At 38.8% G+C, this 11,538-nt stretch overlaps 1 protein-coding gene and 1 pseudogene across 11 annotated transcripts in view; both read left to right on the top strand.

Moving 5' to 3' along the window:
* Positions 1 to 1,210: 1,210 nt before the first annotated feature.
* Positions 1,211 to 11,538, top strand: part of CNOT4 (CCR4-NOT transcription complex subunit 4) — a 125,881-nt gene continuing 115,553 nt past the window's right edge. For 7 of the 11 annotated variants that reach the window (XM_036427792.2, XM_036427765.2, XM_036427785.2 and 4 more), the window contains exon 1: positions 1,212 to 1,438. The gene's annotated coding sequence lies outside the window, so the exon portion shown is untranslated. Of the gene's footprint in view, positions 1,439 to 11,538 lie in introns of all 11 variants that reach the window. The other 4 variants (XM_045577058.1, XM_045577046.1, XM_045577037.1 and 1 more) reach the window with 1 other exon arrangement.
* Positions 11,301 to 11,425, top strand: LOC118714648 (annotated as a pseudogene).

The raw sequence follows: 11,538 nt of genomic DNA, 5'->3' as shown, positions 1-11,538 counted from the left end.
ATGTTTGATCTCTGATCACGGCACATACAAGAATCAACCAATGAATGCATAAGTAAGTGGAACAACAAATCAATGTTTCTCTCTCTCTCTCTCTCTCTCTCTCTAAAGTTAATAAATAAAAAATTAAAAAAATAAAATTGCAAGCTCTTTACCTATTCCCCTCCCTTGTTTTAAAATGTTCATTAGCTGTGATATACTACTATTCATTTTAATAATATTAAAAAAAAATTGCCTCCTCTTCCTTTCCCCTCACCCCAACGCACACTAGGATACAGGAATTCCTAGAAGAGGAAGAGAGAATTCCCGTGCATAAGACAGTTAAGGGACATAGGAGGAGCTCCGTATTTGTTTTATGAATGAAAGAATACACGCAATAAAACAGAAACGACTGCTTGGAGCGCCCCTTTCACCAGAATTCTAGGAGGCAATAGGGAGGAACCAGTAAGTTGATTCCTGTGACTTTGCGATCAAAGGACTTCGGGTGTTATTTTTTATATTCTTTGGGATGTGTTGATGTGTGAGGACTTTCTAAACTGTGCGCAGGGCTGTGAGGGCTGTGCAGGCTGAAAACCAGAAGTAATAATTTGCACCAAAACCCCGCAAAATGTTCTCAGATTTATTGTAATCAGAAACACATTTTTGTTAAGTGCAAGGATCTCCCGTTCTCTTGTACACCTGTATTGTCTCTATACTGGAGAGTAATGGTGAGGATGGGATCAAGACGAGTGGCTCCTAAGGAGCTCTTTTCGCAAACAGACAATTCGGGATCCAGTTCTCTCCCCAGATCAAATCCCGCGCTCCTCACCTCGCCAGTCTGCCTCCATCCCGCCCCTTCCATGCCTATGGTAGGCGGGGCAGGGCAGAGGCGTTCTTGGCTCCCCCCTAAATCGGTTAAGCTCACCCCGAGTTTTGGTTTCCCAAATGTGAGCAAACACCGAGAAAACGGAAGCTCAGACAAGATCGCCCACCCAATGACAACGGAGCGGCACACGCGGGCAGCGAAGGAAGCAAAACACGAAGAAAGGCGGTAGCCTAGCAGCCACGTGAGGGAGTCAGTCTAGCAGCCAAGAGAGGGAGGACTTCAACTCCCAGCTTGCCACTGGGCGGCCGCCGTCCGAAAACTACAACTCCCAGAGTGCCGCGGGAGAGGCCGCCCCCCTCTCCTCCCGCCCCTCCCCCGCCCCTCCCTGCCGGATCGGGCGTGCGCCTGCGCATGGGGAGCCAGAGGAGTCTTACCCTAATGTAAGATGGTTGCCCGTCTGGCTGTGGAACCCACCGAAAGCTGAGGGTGTCTCTCTCAGCCGTAAAGGTCGGACTCGCTGAAGCAATCAGGCCCGGTTCTGAAGAGTTTTTTTCCTCGACACTCGCCCAGGGGTCTTTTGGGAGGACGCGGCAGCTCGTGGAGTCGGCGAAGGGGAAAGCGAGGCAAGGCAGGCGGGTGAGTCTATTGCGGGGCTGGGCTTAGGGGAAACCCGGCACTGGCCGGCTACGAGAGAGCGGAGGCTTCGCTGGAACTGTGCAGGCCGCACCCCCTCGCTCCCCACCCTCGCCTCCTGTTCACCCTCCTCCTTCTTGATCTTCCTCCTCCTCCTCCTCCTCTTCCTCCTCCTCCTCCTCCTCCCCCCTCACCGCTCTACGCCACAGCAGTTACCATCAGGAAAAGGGAGCGGGCACCGGGCGCCGTGGCGGCGAGCAGCGCGACTCCTTGGAAAATTTCTCCTATCCGGGAGCCGGGGCGGCTTTCCGCCTTCTTGCTCTCCCCTCTCCATGTGTGTTGGGGCAGGAACCTGAGAGCCCAGGACTCCCGGCTCCCCAGCCCGCTCGCCCCGCTCTGACGTCCTTTCGCGGTGGCCCCTGCCTCCCGAGACCAGAGCCATCCCTTCCACCCGGACCCGTGCGGCCGCCGCCGCCGCCGCTGCTCACAGATCTCACTGCTCCCGCGGCTTGTTTGTGCTCCGCTGCCGCCCCGGAGTTAGCCTTTGCCCCCTCCTGGCGCCTGCAATCAGCCCCCGGCCGGCCGGCCTGCCCCCGGAGGGCTCCTTCCGAGGTGTGTGAGTGTCAGCCGTAACCGCATCTGTCATGTGAAAGCTGCCCCTGAGCTGTGCCGCTGCTCGTCCTAACCCACCTGTTCCACACACAGCCTCCTTGGGAATCGCCTGTGCCTCCCCTCTCTCTCCGGTAACAGATTCTCCCCACATGCACTGCCACGAACGGGGGTGCCCCGTGTGGTGTTGGCCCCTGGCAAGTCCAAAGGAAGTTGGGAGTGAAGGAAGCGAGGAAGGGTACTAAGTGCACGTTCTGAGTGAGGAGCGTCTACTTAGGCTACGCAGGAGAGGCACGTTTTCGTGTTGTGTTCAGTGATTTGTGGATTATTCGCTCTGTTGGGAGGGCTTCTGGTGTTTCGTTTTGTTTTGTTTCCCCCCTCTTTTCATTTTGGACCCGTTTGTCCACGCTACTAAGCGTTCTTCTGAATTGCCTCTCCCCAGGACACTTAACGCTGCCTCTGATTATACTAACAAATGTTAGCCTTGACATTTCAAAATAAGAGAAATCTGGCACGCGACCAAATCCATCTGTGAACTCCTCGAGCAAATATAAGTGATATTTTGATTGCATACAGGTTTGCGGGTTACACATCCCTTCCATATTGATTATCGACTAAAGGGATGATATTGATGTTCAGCTTAATTGATGGCATGTTTTATTTATGGTTTTGAGTGGAAATTTCCTCTCCAGCTATCAGACTTACTAGTATCTTTTGGGTTTTGGAAGTTCTCTCTTTGACATTCTTAGAATAGTAAGTATCTGGATACATTGTTTTCTTTTGAAAACCCACTAGATATTGTATTAGAAAGAAAGGTAGATTGTTTTCCCTCCCCCCAAGTTAAATAGAAGAGATGAAGGACTGGGGGAAAGAAATGACAAAGTGCACATACATGGCTTTGGTGGCAAGGGCTAAATTGAAATACATTGACTAATGGCAAAATGGGAAGAAGGAGCCTTTGCTCTAATCAGACCACTGTGGGGGGAAAAAGAATTACCAGGAAAGCGAACAGTATTACAAAAATCAGATACATACATCTCAAATTGAAATAAGACATTGTGTTCTTAAGATATATGTAAACATGTTGAAAGTCATACTAGTGATCTCATGCAGCAATATCTCTTATTTGCTAAAGTAATACTTCAAGTGTAAATAGAGATACATAGTTTTAAATCATTTTTGTACATTACTGTATGGTAATTTAAAATTTTTTTATCTGTCATACTTGAGTAATCTTACTTTTGGCATTGTGATCATCACTTGATTGTCATAAATGGTCTGTTTTATCTACTGTGAACCGAGGTAGAAAAGCTGTTTATAAAACTTATTTTCTTTTTAGCTACTTAAGCCCTACTCTGGGGAAACTAAATAGATCCCTGCTCTGGGGAATTGGAAGCAATTTATATAGCAAACCTTGTTCTAAGTTATAATTTGAGGTTTTTAAAAAAAATATTACTTACATTTACTTTATTAGTAGGTGTTTTTGTTTTGTTTTTAATATTCCTTACATTTAGTTTATCAGTCGGGATGAGTTTAATACAATTGATCTTCACTCTTAAGTAAAAATGTATTTCATTTTTCTTTGTAATATACTGGTGGAGAAGCTTCCCACTTTGAACAAACCTAGCACACAGGCTTAGAAACTCTTGGCAGTAATATTTGGCTGAATTATAAGCAATGTGTTCTAGGAGAGGACTGTTTATCTGGCAGAAGAGGTTAATGATTTCAATACATCTTTTCTTTTGTAAAGACACTTTGCCTCAGTAAATATAATTTCAAGTAATTTTCTCCACTGCACACTTCTTTTTTTCTGCAATCATCAAATTCTTAGTTTTAGCACTCTAAAGTCAAAATGAATTTACTTGGGGATCTTTATCACATCTAAAGAATTCTAAAGTTGCTTGACATTTTGATAGGAAATAGGGAGCTGAGATTTCAACATATTTTTGTATGGTTTGATTTTTTAGATGTAACATTTATGAACATTGCAGCTTCATCATTTTGATGGTTGGGATACTTTCTGCCAGGTTCAGTTGTTGAATTCTTCAGATGAATAGATTATTTCTATAGGGAGGTTTTTGAGCATGAATTACTTAAAGTTGACTTATTATAACATTTGTTTTCATAAAGTTGAAGAGAAATCTTTCATCTTATTAGGATGAGCTTTAATCAAATGGCAAAATGCAGGAACATTATTTTGTAATGCCTTCAACTTCAGCGTAAATGGGAGCACTAGTAATAAATTGAGACTCATTACTGGGTAAAAGAAAGAGGGTACTGCCTAATAATAAACTCCTTGCAATCGGGAGTTTTATTTTTAAAATTATTTTACATGTCTTAAGAGAATGGAAAAATATCTTCTCAGTTTAGGTAATGTATTTTACAAGTCTTTCCTTTCCTTCTCTCCTGCTGTTTTTAAGGTGAAGCTATATACACTATATAGTTTGGGGGTACCTGAAAATAATACTCAGTAGAATCTATTTTAAGTCATTATGATTATTTGTACGGATCAGGAGAAATAGAAAGTTTTAATTCATGAAAACTTCAACCTCTGTAAAAATTTAGCTTTGTGTTATTAAATATGGTACTGTCTTAACTTTTTGTGAAAGAAGTTATATTGCCCTCAGTTGGTTCCAAAGAAAAACAGTAGGGAAATAGGTTATAGAGATTTTTAGTGTTCTAGAAATAGTGTGACTAGAATGTACTACATACTTTTCTCAAAGGATTTTTTAATCTAAGTGGAATTTATAAATGGTTTTCATCCCATTGGAATAGTATGTATTGGACAAAACTTATTAACACATTCTGAGATTTAAATTTTTTTCAACTACACTTTGCATTCAACATTATTTTGTATTAGTCTTAGGTGTACAGCATAGCAGTTATGTATCAAATACTTTATATGTTCCCCCCACATATTCTGAGATTTAAAAAATTTTATGTGCCAAAACTGGTTTGGCTCAGTGGATAGAGCTTCAACCTGCGGGCTGAAAAGTCCCGGGTTTGATTCTGGTCAAGGGCATGTACCTTGGTTGCGGGCACATCCCCAGTAGGGGGGTGTGCAAGAGGCAGCTGATCAGTGATTCTCTCTCATTGATGTTTCTAACTCTCTATCCCTCTCTCTACCTCTCTGTAAAAAAAAAAAAAAAAAAAAAAAAAAAAAAAAAAAAAAAAAAAATTTATGTGACCACAGAAATAATAGGAACAATTTGCAAATGTCCATTCTTATATAAAATGTGGTAATATCCCTGATATTTTAAAGATAGTAATATAAATATATATATGTATTTCAAAAGTTGAGAGTACACAAATTATAAAGATGGCATAATTTACTGAATTAGTGATGTAAGAAAAGAAGATAAGTGGGACTCAAGTAGTTTATAGAAGAGAAAATTTCAATAGTAGGCACTTTAGGTTAACTTTCCCATATCAGATTTTTTTCTTTTACCAGGAGAGAGAAATTACATGCTATTAAAAAGAGGATTATTTTTACTTGCTAGGAAAACTTAACTTTGAAGATATTGTAAGTCCCTGGCCTGTGTGGCTCAGTTGGTTGGGTATCATCCCATGCACCAAGGGATTGCAGGTTTCATTCCACATCAGTGCACGTGTGTGTGTGTGTGTGTGTGCGCGCGCGCACACACAGGAGGTAACTGATCAGTGTTTAGCTCCCACATCAATATTTCTCTCTCGTTTTCCCTCTAAAGATCAATAAAAATATTAAAAAAATAAAGGCAATTTGAGTACGAATTTTTTATTAGTGAGGAAGATTTCATTCTTACTAATCTCTTTTCATACAAGAGAGTTGCCCTGTTTTAAACTTTAATTGCATTGGGTAATGGGTGGATGATATATCACTCTTAGGATGAACCTTGCTATTTGTATATGTGTGTATATCAGATATTTGTACAAAATATATGTCAGATATTTTGTCATATTTATGTTAACTAAATTTGTCAAAATAGGTCATATTTATGGTAACTAAAATCTCACCTATTGAGTATTTAGAGAAAATTAGAGATGAGGAAATCCAGAATAATCATATTAGTTTATATATCTTCCTAAAACCAGTTTGGGGGGGAAAAAAGTCAAGGCAAAAGAACGGTATAATGAGAATAAAATGCTATCATTTTAAGATACTAAGTGTTACTGCTTTGTAATCCCGCTTTTGGTAGGATTTAGTGAATAATGTTGTAGGAAAAGTTGTAGTGATTGAATTTTGAAAACAAGCTATAGACTGAAATATAAAAAGGGTTGCATTCTTTAGCAGCAACAAGCAAATACATTGTTATTAAGCCAAATATGTGAAATATTGTTTTAAAATTTATTTTTATTGATTTCAGAGAGAAAGGGAGAGGGAGAGAGAAATGGAAACATCAATGATGAGAGAATCATTGATCTATCGCCTCCTGCACACCCCACACTAGAGATCAAGCCTGCAACCAAGGCATGTGCCCTGACTGGGAATTGAACCATCACCTCCTGGTTCATAGATTGACACTTATCTACTGACCCACACTAGCTAGGCATCTGAAATTTCTTAAACATGTTTTGTAGTCCTTGGACCAAGAGAAAGTGCTAATTTTTCTGATTGTTTAAGAAACTAACTCATTCCTTATTGAGAGCAATAATAGGTGTCTTCATGAAACAACATTGGCTGATTTGCAGCAACTTTCCCCCCTGATTTTCTGCCTTTCATATTTTGTTTATGGCTTTTTTCATTGTTTTTGATTTTCAGCAGTGGTTTGGGTGGACCCTTTTGTGAACACTGTAATTGAATAAAAAATTGAAATATAAATAGTATTGCTTTTGGTGGTAAGGTCACTTTTTTCTTTTGGTTGAGATTCCCTGCCATTTTGATTAGATTATTCCTCTAACTATTTTTGTTTAATTCTTAGGTAAGAATTAGGATCATAAAAGCTCCCTACTAAATTATATCTATTCAGAAATTTTTTTCTTACTCTAAATGTGGACGTAGGTTATTTGTTGGGTAAATAAAATGTTACAATGTGTTTTGGTTTTGTCATTTAAAATGAAGTAAAGAGACTATTGGTACTTTCTAAAAAATATATATTATATTGATTTTTACAGAGAGGAAGAGAGAGGGATAGAGAGTTAGAAACATCGATGAGAGAGAAATATCGATCAGCTGCCTCCTGCACACCTCCTACTGGGGATGTGTCTACAATCAAGGTACATGACCTTGACTGGAATTGAACCTGGGACCCTTCAGTCTGCAGGCCTATGTTCTATCCACTGAGCCAAACCAGTTAGGGTGTTAGTTTTTGCTTTGTTTTTAAAATATATATTTTTATTGATTTAGAAAGGAAGGGAGAGGGAGAGAGAGATAGAAACATCAATGATGAAAGAGAATTATTGATCGACTGCCTCCTGCATACACCCCCCCCCCCCCCCCCCCTTGGGGATCAAGCCCGGAACCCAGGCATGTTCCCTTGACTGGAATCAAACCCAGGACCCTGCAGTCCATAGGCTGATGCTCTATCCACTGAGCCAAACCAGCTAGGGCAAGACTATTGATACTTTTAAAAAATAAAATTATTAATGTGAAAAATTTTAAACAAGTATAAAAATAAACCTCTACATAGCTGTAACTTCAAAGATGATCAATTTATTTTTATTTATTTAATTTTAAAATATTTTTATTGATTTCAGAGAGGGAGAGAGAGGGAGAGAGAGATAGATACATCATCAATGATGTGAACCATCGACTGGCTGCCTCCTGCATGCCCCACACTGGGCATCTAGCCTGCAACCCAGGCATGTGCCCTGACTGGGAATTGAACTCTGACCTACTGGTTCATAAGTTGATGCTCAACCATTGAGCCACCCGGCCGTGCCAAAGATTATTAATTTATAGCCCATGTGAGTTTATCTGAATCCCCACTTTCTTACTCCTTTGTCCCCCTCACTTTGACCTAGATTGTTTTCAAGCAAATCCTAGTCATCACATTATTTCATTTGTGCTAGGACTCTTGACATAAAATACCTTGATTTTTAAAAATCAGGATTCTTCAGTTAGCTTGTCAAATTATCATTGAGTACTTATTATAGACCCAGTTTTTGGAAAATGATCTTATCTTTCCTAAGAGTTTATTATCTTGTCGGGTATACTTCCATAATATAAGTAGCATTATCTAAAGCATTATACAAATAATGTGTGGTACATATAGTCTGAATCATGTTAGTGTAGGGGTTTCTTCAGACTAAAAGTCTAGATGTGGGGCGGCTCCCTGGAGAAAGTTGGACTCGAACAAAGAACATGAACTATTTTGCCCTAGCTGGTTTTGCTCAGTAGATAGAGCCTGGGTCTGCATACTGAAGGGTCCCGGGTTCAATTCCTGTCAAGGGCACATGCCCAGGTTGCGTGCCAATCCCTAGTAATGGGCTTGTAGGAGGCAGCCAAGCAATGATTCTCATCATTTATGTTTCTATCTCTCCCTCTCCCTGTCTGTAATGAATGAAAATATATATATTTTTTAAAGTATGTACTACTGTATTTGCATTGGCAAAAGGTCTCCAGAAGGAGAATGAATATTCCATATATTCCATGTGTGGGAAGGAACCACGAGCAACCCCTAAATGGTGGGACCTCCTTGATGTGACAGGGATGTAAGGAGTTTGGTCTCAATGGAATAAGGTGTTAGTTGCTGAAAAGGGTTTTGGGGAAGGTAGTCTAGTAGGGTAGAGCTAGATTATGAAAGGTTAATTCACTGTCAAATTGAATTTGATATGTTAAGCAGTAAGGAGCCATTAGAAGTTGGTAGGGGGCAGAAGATGACAATAAAAGTGCTTTTAGAAAGATAGCTTTTCAGTAGAGTGCAGCATATTTTGGGGTTGACAGTTGAGTGTGAAAAATTAACATCTAGCTACCTAGGTAAGGGGCCATTTGAGGGATGTTAGTGTGGAAATTCTACAGGATTTGGCAGCTAATTGATTCTATCTCCTTTTCAGTCACTTATATCTAGAAATGACACTAAGGTTTTGGAAAATAGAAAACTAAGGAAATGTAGTCTATTTGTCTTTGATAGTAAACTGCAATTTGTATCTAAGCCCAGCTTTTGGAAAGCAAATGATGCATGATTACTTAAATAATTTAAAAAAATTTCATTAAATAAAAGCTACTAGTGTTTTCAAATAGTTTTAGATACTGTGTTTCCCCGAAAATAAGACAGTGTCTTACATTAATTTTTTCTCCCAAAGTTGTGCTAGGTCTTATTTTCAGGGGATGCCTTGTCTTTCCATGCGCTAGGTCTTCTTTTCGGAGGATGTCTTATTTTCGGGGAAACATGGTATTCACTGAGGTATAAGAGTTGGGAAGATAAAGAAAATTTTATTATATAATAGTAAGATATGGAACTCATTTGAAGAAGAGTTAATTTGTCCCTCATCTGCTTCCTATGAGTGTATGAGTTCAAAAGGGTATTAGGAAACTTATAACCAGAATACTTTATTGGGTATCATCAAAGTTTAATAATGACCTGGTTAAAACAGAAGAAATTCTGATGAAATAGGGCACTAAATATTGTCAGCTCCAAGCTCCCTTAAGGGTGGATAAGGTTAGGTCAGCAGGCCAATGAAGAATGCAGAGACATTATTAAATGAAAGTTTATTCTTTAATTTATTTTGATATATTTTGCTCTGCAAAGGTATTATTAAAAACAGATCTGGTTCAACAGCAGCCATATTTGTTTTATTTGAAATTTTTAAAAGAACCGAGACCTTTGAAATTATTCTTTTCTTTGTTTTGGTTTGTTGACTCTTTGTTAAGCCAACTTTCTTCATTTATTGTGTATTTCTGGATAGCATGCTTGCTTTGTTTTATGAAGGGAAATTTCACATTTTATCTTAAAGCAGGTGGGAAAGGTAGATTACTTGCTTTTTAATTTATAAATAGTAAACAAATAGTACTATTTATTATAATTTAGTCTCTTGCTGCTGCTTTCATATGATATGATCTCTCTCCACGGTATTTAGCCTGTGATATCTCAAGGATTCTTAAGAGTTGAGTCGGAAAACATCTCAAGCTTAGGTACTTACAGCTTCAAAATAAAATTTATCTAATTTACCAATCATTTTCATTTTTGCTATTATAAAAGGTATGATTTACCATAGTAGCATGCACTTTTTAGGTACTTTGGAAATATTAATAAGGAAAATATCGATGATGCAATATAGTGCATTATTGGAAAAAATCTGTTTTTCATTGACATTCCTTTCTTCCATTCTAAGGCTACCTTAATTCTGGAAATGTGACAGCTTTTGACATTTTTTACTTCTTTAGTTAGCTGTTCATGTGTGCTAATATGGTCACTAGAATAGAAAGCTGTTGTCCTCTCCTTGGGAGTTTAACAGGGGTTTTAATGTGTTAATTTTGGATTTAAGATTGAATTGAGTTCCACTGTGTGTGAGACAATCTTGAAAAGGATTATGTATCTTTCTCATTGCATATGGAAGGGAAGTAAATATCAAATACATACTATAGTATTTGAGAATATCTCCAATGGTAGCTGCCAATCCATTCTTTTCTCCCAAGAAGTTTAAATTAATCTCTTGGAGTGTGGAGCTGCTTATTAAGTGTCACGGTGGGTTTGTGCTGGGGAAAAAGAGAACATAGGCTCTCTGCTCCAAGAATCTCTTTGAGATTTAATAACTTGAATTGATCTCAAATTATTAACATTTTGCATAATTTTTATTCATATAGTTCTTGGGAGGGAGCTGATTTTGTGCCAGTGGCTTAGTTCATCTTGGGTAGCCAGGAGGTAGGTGCATTGTATACTCAGGAAAAGAGAGGAGAGGAAAAAATATTAAGTGGGAAGACTTCAAAGTCTAATAATGGCTACTGTGTATTTTTGCCTGAGAGGCATTTTTTTGCTGCCTTTGGCTACATACATTAGGTTTTCTAACTTAGGTTGTCAGTATGAATTGAGAAAGCTATAAATTTTAGCCTTTTCTAAATCAAGCTATTATTCATATAGGCTTATGCAGTTTAATCTCCCCAGTTTAAAACCTGATAATTTTTGTGTCTTTTCTCTGCCAGAAGGCAAGCAGAAAAAGGTAAGAGAAGAAAATGATAGGTATGATAGTCCTCATCTGCTCATATGTTAGGATTATATTATTATAAGATACTTTTTATGGAAGAACCTCTGCCTCTTATTTTTAATTTTATGTAATCAGTTATAAAATAGCCTCGTGAATTTACTAGATGAATCCTCAGAAACCTTTTAAAAGGCCCTGTATCACTTCTCGGCCTTTTGGCTAAGATCAAGTGTAGTATCTGTTCTTATCTGTTTAAAAGGCCCTTTAACTATAGAGTTTGTGACAGGGCCTTTAGATGTTTAATGGAACTTTTTTGGAATTTCTTGGTTTTATTAAAATTTTTTGTCATAGTGGACCTTGTTCTAGATGTGAATTTTGCTTCCAAAAATTAAAGTTAGAGGTAGTTATCTTCCCTGAATTTTATTCATATCTGTTTT

Source organism: Pipistrellus kuhlii, unplaced genomic scaffold, assembly GCF_014108245.1.
Source record: "Pipistrellus kuhlii isolate mPipKuh1 unplaced genomic scaffold, mPipKuh1.p scaffold_m20_p_10, whole genome shotgun sequence".
Taxonomy (NCBI): Eukaryota; Metazoa; Chordata; class Mammalia; order Chiroptera; family Vespertilionidae; genus Pipistrellus; species Pipistrellus kuhlii.
This window is presented reverse-complemented; position numbering and strand designations above follow the sequence as displayed.